Source organism: Elephantulus edwardii, unplaced genomic scaffold, assembly GCF_000299155.1.
Source record: "Elephantulus edwardii isolate Elephantulus edwardi_28Jun2011 unplaced genomic scaffold, EleEdw1.0 scaffold00319, whole genome shotgun sequence".
In the NCBI taxonomy this organism is placed as follows: Eukaryota; Metazoa; Chordata; class Mammalia; order Macroscelidea; family Macroscelididae; genus Elephantulus; species Elephantulus edwardii.
The window spans coordinates 210,759-220,793 of NW_006400069.1; positions in this window are offsets into that span (position 1 = coordinate 210,759).

Here is a 10,035-nt window from a genome sequence, read left to right on the forward strand (position 1 = left end):
GCAGCTCTGCAACTGCATCCTGGCCCATCCTCACCCTTCTGCCCCCAACCCTCACCTCCTTGTACCCCCAATATGTTTTTCCCAATAAAAAATATTTTTTAAAAAAGAAAATAGTAATTACTATGTCTGTTATTCTTCATAGACAATTCTGAAATTTTTATTTTTCTTAGAGTCTCTGGATAACTACCTGAGGGGGTATTGTTTGGCCTTGTTCTGAGTAGCCCTGGCTGAAAGAATATGAGGTAAAATAAAATTACCTAAGCAGCTTTTCCTCAGTATATTCTGGAGTGACACTTACCCCAGGTTTTTTACTATTAAGTGACACTGGCATATTAAAAAATCTCATTGGCTTGATTTGGGCACTATCTGAAAATCTACATTTTCTTTTATCTTGCCCTCACTTAGCAAATGTCCTCCACATTCTCATTTTTATAATATATAAAGGCCAATGTATACAGATTTTACTCAATTTTCTTGACCTCTGGTGAAATATCATTTGCCGAGTAATTTAAGGATCTATAAAAAGTCTACTTTTTCTTTTTCCTATAACTTAAACAACATAAAAATGTAAAATTTTTACTGCAGTAAAAAATATTCTTTTGGCTAAGGATAATATTAGCAAACAGGCCAATTACACAGAATTCTTTTCTAACAGACTTTTTAACCAGAATGGACACTTTTGTTCTTACTTTTGAGCAATGATCTAAAATGAAATGAACAAAAGATCAGTGTCAATACATGTGCAGTCCTTACAGATACACAATCATCAGATATAATAACAATACAGCTTTTGATCAGATACAGAACAATTTTTACTCATTAGATGTCACTTCTACTCATCAGATACAGCAAATTTTACTCATTAAATATAGCTTTCACTCATCAGATACAGTACAAGTTTTAAGCATCGAATATAATTTTCACTCATCAGATACAGCATACATTTTACTCATCAAATATAACTTTCACTCACCAGATACAGCACAAGTTTTACTTATTAAATATAATTTTCATTCATCAAATACAGAACAAATTTTACTTCTCAAATATAACTTTCACTCAGTAGATACAGCACAAGTTTTACTCATAAAATATAATTTTCACTCATCAGATACTGCACAAATTTTACTTATCAAATATAACTTTCACTTGGCAGATACAGCACAAGTTTTACTCATCAAATATAACTTTTACTCAGCTGATACAACACAAGTTTTACTCATCAAATATAACTTTCATTCAGCAGATACAGCACACGTTTTGCTCATCAAATATAACTTTTCCATAGCAGATACAGCACAAGCTTTACTTATTACATACAACTCTTACTCATCAGATACAGCATAAGTTTTACTCATCAAACATAGCACAAGTTTTACTCAGCAGATATAACTTTCACTCAGCAGATACAGCACAAGTTTTAACTCATCAGATACAATGCAACTTCAATCATATCTTACACAAGCCGGCATCAATCAAAGTGCTAAAAAGAAGGAAGAGTGGAGAGCTTCTGCTTCTGATCCTATAAAACGAAGACTGGAAGCTTTCATTCCTATAGGTTACTGTTTAAAGTACAGAAACCAACACAGGCACAACTTGTGCAACAGATACAGATTTAGAGTGGGTGATTCATGTCCACTCACTCACCCAGATCGGAGTGGGCGGCTTGCGCTAACCCACTAACACGGATATCTGTAGGCAGCTCACGCTAACCCACTCACCCAGATTGGAGTGGACGGCTCGGCGCCAACCCACCCCCAGGTAACTGGTTACAGGCACACACACGTGCATTCCCCAGAGCTGGCCAAAACAGAATTTTTTACTAAGCGCTCAGTTACCAGATGCATGGATTCGCGAAGACGATGGAGGATGCCAAGGGTTGATTTCTCAAAGGTCTCTTGAGACAAAAGATCTCAGTGGTGTGTGTGCCTATGAATGTTTGAGAAACAAAAAGTTTTTACGTACCAGGTGAATCTGAGGGTACCATCTGGGTCGCCAAAAATGTTACAGAACACAAGGGGTTCTTTCCGTAGTCAATAGCCAATAAGGCAAACAGATTACAATATCCATAAATGCACTTTATTACACAGATCTGGGAGACAGTCACCTCCAAGACTGTCTCCCAGTCTGGGAGTGGTCATGGGCTTTTATAAGATGGTGAGAGTCAACTGAAGACTTAACAATAAACTTTTGTAAGTAAAATTAAAGAATTTCTATATCTGAAAGAAAATCATTCACACCCAGATATTCACTTTCTGGCAGACAGCCAGATTAAGTTACAATTTATATATGATTGGGGAAAACTGCTTCAAAGAGATAACAGCTAATCTAGGAGATGCATCTCCTCTTCTGATTAACACACAGATCACAGAAAGGACACTAAGAACTCCAAGGTCAAGCAACCAGTCCAGCAGGCTAGAGAAAACTATAGTTTTATGATTGATACCTATATAGAGAATTCTGAACTTATTAATACCACCCTATTACCAGTTTGTTGTTGTTGTTATGTGCCGTCGAGTCTTTGTGACTCATAGCGACCCTATGTACAACAGTCCTAAACCCTCCTCTATCCTGTGCCAATCGCACTGCCTCTGACACACCCATCCCGATTACCCCAGTCATGGAATCAATCCACCTCATAGTGGGTCTTCCCCTCCTGCGCTGTCCCTCCACCCTACCAAGCATGATGCCCCTCTCCAAGGACCTCTCCCTCCTTACAACATGTCCAAAGTATGTCAGACGAAGCCCCAGAATCCTTGTCTCCAAGGAGTAGCCTGGTTAAACCCTCTCTAGGATGAATCTGTTTGTTTTCTTGGCAGTCCATGGTATATTCAATACTCTTTCCCAGCACCACAGCTCAAAGGCATCAATTCTCCTTCTATCCTCCCTAGTCATTGTCCAACTCTCTGATGCATAACAAGTGATTGCAAAGACCATGGCTTGTATCAGACACACCTTAGTCTCCAGAGACACACCGTTGCTCTTGATCACCAGTAGCTAAGAAATTAAAAGATGTACTGCCATGAGAAAGTCTGCTGTTAGGGACCTCTTCAAAGTACTGAAGAGCAATGGTGTCTCTGTGGAGACTAAGGTACATCTGATACAGGCCATGGTCTTTCCTATCACTTGTTATACATCAGAGAGTTGGACAATGACTAAGGAGGATAGAAGGAGAATTGATGCCTTTGAGCTGTGGTGCTGGAGAAGAGTATTGAAGGTACCATGGACTGCTAGGGAAAACAGACAGATTCATCCTGGAAAGGGTCAAACTGGGCGGCTCCTTGGAAGCAAGGAATCTGAGAGGGACATCATGCTTGGTAGGGTGGAGGGACAGAGCAGGAGGGGAAGGCCCTCTATGAGGTGGATTGACTCAGTGACTGGGGTAATCGGGATGGGTGTATCAGAGATGGATACGGAATGCCATCAGGATGTGGTGGAGGTGAGGTACAAGCTAGAGTTCACCCTGAGGCACTAAGGCCATCTTTAAGGGTTTACCAGATTCTTGCATTTTCTGACCCTACGTCCTGAGTCAAGGGGAAGGTTTTAATTTGCATTGAATTCTCTTTGTGATTTACTTCCTGATAATTTTCAATAAAGATACAGGGAAGCTCAGGTCAGCTCTTCAGTGAAGAAATGCTGGCCCCCTGTCTTTACTCTCTGTTTTATCACATTCCTGGCTTTCTGCCTCATTATTATTAATTATAAAAATACTTTATCCTTGATCTGCAACAGAATATTGTAATTACAGCCTTGAATTTTTCTTGCCTTCATTCTTCTAGGTTATGAAATACTGAATATGTTCCTCCTTTTGGTTTTCTAACTTGGTCCTTTGCACATTTCATTTGATTGATTACTCTGTCTTTCTGAGCTATTCTTTGAAAGTTTATTTTATTCAGCTGTTTAACATTATCACTTCTTTTTTCTATTTGGTTTAACTATTCTACATTTAAGCACAAGATACAGAGCCTTTTCTGAAATCGACTTTGATATTTCCTTATCTCTCCTGTCTTACTTTTTTAACCCGTTTAAGATCATTAACATCTGGGATCTCTATCAGTCTTCAATCATTCTAATTAATTTTATATTATTTCTAGATTTTGTACATTCCATGTTCTGATTATTAAGCCAAAGCAGCAAATAAAGGTTCCCAAAACTTTCATCCATCTACTTGATTAAGATCAATTCTTTGAGGAGTCAGCTCCGTCCCAGTCTTATGCTGAGTGTCTTTCAAGATGGTCCCAGTCTTATGCTGAGTGTCTTTCAAGATGAAGGGCTAATCTTCCAGCAGTGAGTATCATATAACGTTCCACCTACTATTCATAAGGGTTTCACTGGTCTGCTCTTTTCAGAAATACATCAAGTCTTTCTTTTTTAAGTACCCCCCCCCCACATCAAGTCTTTTTTAATAGTCTATCTCAATCTAAAAGTCCCACTGAAACTTGTCCACCTGTGGGTGTTTGAAATAACTGATGCATAATTTCTACCCTTACAGCAACATGCAAATCTCTGTAACACCACAAATTGACAGACAGCTGTGGAAGCTGCATCATAAGAGGACTTCAAATATTTGTACAAATCAACATACATTCTAATGTGTTCTCCATGACAGAGAAAAATGAAGGGTTCCACCTTAATGTGATTAAGCAATACATATCCTTGAAAATAGTTCATAGTCTTGACTTTGAGATATTCCCAAGGTGAATTTACAATGAGTTTCCTGGATAAATTATGACTACAAATACACTCACATTAAATAGCCTATTTAACTCATCTAGATTTTTAAATAGCATATTAAGATTATATATAAGCTCTTTTCATGGGTTTAGAAAGGTAGTCCTGGAGCCTTTCTGTAACTCATATTAAAGTGAAATGAGTCCAATATATCCCTACAAAATATGGGCAAATGCACTTTGTGGCAGGAATCAGATTAGACACAGGAGGAACCATGTCTGTTAGCAGGAAAATTCAAATGCATTTTAAAAAAGATGTTTCCATGTTGTTGTTGTTGTTAGGTGCCGTCGAGTCGTAGACTACTCATAGAAACCCTATATAAATGAAAGGCCTGAGCACTGTTCATACATAGAGTTCCCGGCAAGCCATTTTGGAAGTCAATGCCGCTCCTGCTTCCAGGTTTGTTTTAGTCTGGAAGCTCCAGCAAACACTGTCCACCATGGGTAACTATTACCATGTTTGGCACATCGGTGTCAGCATGTTCAACATCACAACAACCACGAGCTACTCTGTACAGCAATACACAGACCAGTGCTATGTCACCTAGAAGAATGTTTGACAGGAAAACAATTTGAACCTGGCCCAAGGCCGCAGGCCTGAGGGCCCTTTGGGGCTTAAAGGCCCCTCCTGCCTTAAACCCTAGACCAAGTCTGGCTTGCCTCGCTGCTGGAGGCAGAGCAGAAGCCCGAAAAAGCACTCGACTCCAAAAGCTTGCCACAACACCTGTGCACACAGCACCATGCTCTCTCTGGCACCCAGAGGTCACAGCATAGTTACTTAAAATTTTTAAGGCTTCTTACAAAGAAAGACAGTAACACAGAGAGAAATAAAAATAATTATTAATCCAGGCACATGCCATTAATTCACTCAAGTATATGCCTTCTAATTTCTTGAATGTTGCATTAAATACTGCAATTGACAAAATAAAAAAGGGAATCAAAGGTGAATGAATGGAAGGCAATCAAATCCTTTTGTTCTCATCAGTGCGGTAAGTTTACAAGGAAGCCGGGTGGTGCAGTGCTTAAATGGTCAGAAGCTGACTGAAAGTTCAAACTAATTGACTGATCCTCTGGAGAAAGATGTGCCAAGTCTGCTTCTATAAAGACGAGATGCTTGGAAAATCATGAGGCATTTCTACTCTGTTTATAGGGTCTCAAATCTCTGTCTAATGTCATAAGGGTCCTCCATTCAATCTCTAAGGCCATAAATAAGTTTTTATTGATTGCTCATTCAACTACTCATATACATATTATTTTAGAATGTCATTACAATTGATCAATGCCTTTTATAACATTTCATCAAATCTGCACTGCACCTTGTCTATCCCTTCACCCATCTATCCATTAATTTCTGCTTTCCTAGTATTTATTTCCTCTCTCACTTCACCCCAACCCACACTCTACTTCTGCCCTTGTCCCTCTTCATTTGAATGTTTATACACGTCCTGTTCTAAGTTGCTAATTGTAATGCATGTTCTCTCTTCATCATTTCTTTCCAGGTAGATCCTCCCTTCTGCTGATCCTTAACAGTGTTAACTGTTTGCACATTCTATTTCTGCTCTGTCTGACCCAGAGTTTGTTTTTATACCCCATTTGTTTTTATAGAGATGGTCCTAGACAATATTCATCCTTTTGTGACTGAGTTATTTTACTCAGCAGAATGTCCTCTAGACTCATCCATGTTGTGTAGTGTTTTATGAGTTCTTCATTGTATTTCAATGCTGCATAGTATTCCATTGTGTAACTGTATCAAAATTTATCTACCTATGCATTTGTTAATGAATGGCCTTTTGGGCTGTTCCCATCTTCTTGCTATTGTGAATAATGTTGCAATAAACATTTGTCTCAGCTCTGATTTTCTTGGAAGCAGGAGGAATATCCACATCCTACACAACATGCCTCTGGAAACTCTATGAATTTGATAACTGATGACAATTATAGAAAGGTTCAGGCCTTTTGTTCATAGGGTCACTATGAGTTATGCTCACCCTGATGATAATCAACAAAAACAACTCGATATTCCAAGTAGTGGAACAGCTGAGTGGAAAGTAATTTCTATTTTCACCATCTTGAGAAAATGCCATATTTCCTTCCATAGTAGTTGTACCACTTTACATTCCCACCAGGAGTGCATGAGCATGCCAATCTCTCTGTATCCTCCTCATCAGCTTTTATTGTTTGTTGTCCTGTTAAATTTTGCTATTGTTGCTGGGGTGAGATGGCATTCTGTTGTTGTTTGAATGTGTATTGAATACCTGACATTGCATGACATCCCTCTCCAAGGACTGGATCCCTCTTTGCAACATGCCAAAAAAGGTCAGGCAAAGCTTCAGAATCCTTGCCTCCAAGGAGAAGCCTTGTTTCACCCTTTGCAGGATGAACCTGTTTGTTCTCCTGGCAGTGCATGGTATATTCAATTATCTTCTCCAGTACCACAGTTCAAAGACATCAACTCTCCTTCTGCCATGTCTAGTCATTGCCCAGCTTTCTGATGCATAGCACATAATTGCAAAGACCATGGCCTGAATCAGGTGCACCTTAGACTCCAGAATGAAATCATTGCTCTTCAGTACCCTGGAGATGTCTCTGACAGCCTATGTTCCCAATGCAATTCGTCTTTTAATTTCCTTGCTGCTGGTACCAAGAGTGTTGATTGTGGAGCCAAGCAAACTGATGGTTAACAATCTCAATCTCTTCATCATCTATCATGATGCTGCCAGTGATCCAGTGGTGAGAATCTCTGTTTTCTAGATGTTGAGCTTCAATCCTTATTGAAGGTTGTAGTCCTTAACCTTCTGCAGCAAGTGCTTCACGTCATCCTCAGTTTCAGCAAACAAAGTTGTGTCATCTGCACAATGCAGGTTGTTGATGAGTCTTCCACCAATCCTGATGTCACATTCCACCTCATAGAGACCAGCCTCCTAGTTAATGTGTCCTGCATATAGATTATAGATTAAAAAGGCATGGAGAAAGGACAAATTGCTGGCATACATCCATCCCAATTTTGAACCATGCAGTGTTCACACACCACCCCCATTGCCCCAGTCCCTGAATCAATCCATCTCATGGAGGATCATTCTCTCTTGCACTGTCTACACTCTCAAGCATGATGTTCTCCAAGGAGTGATCCCTCCTTGCAATATATCCAAAGTATGTCTGACAGAGGATGGAAATTACCCAACAATATCATTAATATCACATGCAAGCAAAATTTTACTTTAGGCATGTGACCAGGAGGGACCAGTCCTTGGGGAAGGACATCATGCTCACAAGGAAAATGCTTTTTGTCTTTCTCCATTGAGAATGATGCTGGTTCTTGGTTTTGCATATATACTTTTTCCTATGTTGAGGAAATTCTCTTCTATTCTAATTTTGCTGAGTGTCTTTATTAGGAAGGGTGTTGGATTTTGTCAAATATATTTTATGCATCAACTGCTAAGATCATATGGCTCTTGTTATTTAATTTGTTAATATGGTGAGTTCTATTGTTTGCTTTTTTTTATACTGAACCATCCTTGCATACCCATTCTTATGAATCCCACTTGGTCATGATGAATTTTTTTAATGTGCTTTTGGATTTTATTGGCTAGGATATTGTTAAGGATTTATACATCTATATTCATGAGCTCAGCCTCCGGGATAATCTGTTCTGCATATAGGTTGAAAAGTTATGGAGATAGGATGCATCCCTGGCGTATGCCCGTCCCAATTTTGAAGCATGCAGTGTTCCCTTGCTCTGTTCTAACGACTGCCTCCTGGTCCAAGTATAGGTTTCACACTAGCACGATCAAGTGTTCTGGGATTCCCATTTTTCTCAGAGTCAGCCACAGTTTGTTATGATCCACACAGTCAAATGCCTTTGCATAGTCAATGAAACACAGATAGACATTGCTCTGGTATTCTCTGCTTTCAACTTAGATCCATCTAACACCAGCTACAATATCCCTAGTACAAAGACCCCTTCTAAACCAAGCCTGGACTTCTGGTAGTTCTCTGCTGATGTGCTGTTCCAGTCGTTTTTGGATATGCAGAACAGATTATCCGGGAGTCTGGGTTCTATGAGGAGAAATGTGGGGTCAAGATTGGTGGACGATTTATGAACAATCTGTGTTATACAGATGACACAATCCTGCTTGCTGAAAGTGAAGAGGACCTGAAGCCCTTGCTGCAGAGGGTCAAGGACTGCAGCCTCCAATATGGATTGAGGCTCAGTGTCAAGAAGACAAAGATTCTCACCACTGGGTCAATTGGCACCATCAGGACGGATGTTGAAGAGATTGAGATTGTTCACAGTTTCAGTTTGCTTGGCTCCACAGTCAATACTCTCAGCACCAGCAGCCAGGAAATCAGAAGACGTATTGCCATGGGAAAGTCTATTGTTAAGGACCTCTCCAAAGTACTGAAGAGCAATGGTGTCTCTCTGGAGACGAAGGTGCATCTGATACAGGCCATGGTCTTCACAATCACTTGTTATATGCATCAGAGAGTTGGACAATGACCAAGGAGGATAGAAGGAGAATTTATGCCTTTGAGCTGTGGTGCTGGAGAAGAGTTTGAGAATACCATGGACTGCTAGGGAAACAAACAAATTCGTCCTGGAAAGTGTTAAACTGGGTGGCTCCTTGGAGGCAAGTATTCTGAGGCTCCGTCGAACATACTTTGGACATGTTGTGAGGAAAGACTGGTCCTTGGAGAAGGACATCATGCTTGGTAGGGTGGAGGGACGGCGCAGGTGGGGAAGGCCCTCTATGAGGTGGATTGAGTCAGTGACTGGGATAATCGGGATGGGAGACTTAGAGACAGTGCGATTGGCACAGGACAGAGCAGTTTAGGGCTGCTGTACATAGGGTCGCTATGAGTCGCAAGCAACTCGACGGCACATAACAACAACAACAACATATTCATGAGAGATATTGGTCTGTAATTTTCTTTCTTGATATCGTTGCGTCGTTTTGGTATTAGGCTTATGCTGGCTTCATAGAATTACTTTTGGAAGTGTTCCTTCTTTTGCCATTTTAAAAATAATTTAGGTAGAATTGGTGATAGATCCTCTCTGAATGTTTGGTTTTAGAATTCAGCTGTGAAGCCATCTAGTCCAGGACTTTTCTTCTTTTTTTTTTAACCTGTTCAATTTCATCTTTTGTGATGTGCCTGCTCAAGTGTTGTATACTTCTGTGTCAATCCTGGAAGGACATGAGTTTAAAGAAATTTATCTTCTAGATTTTCAAATTTATCAGAGTATAGATTTTCATGGTATTTCAATCTGGTTCTGTTGTAATGTCACCTCTATTATTTCTTTTTTTTT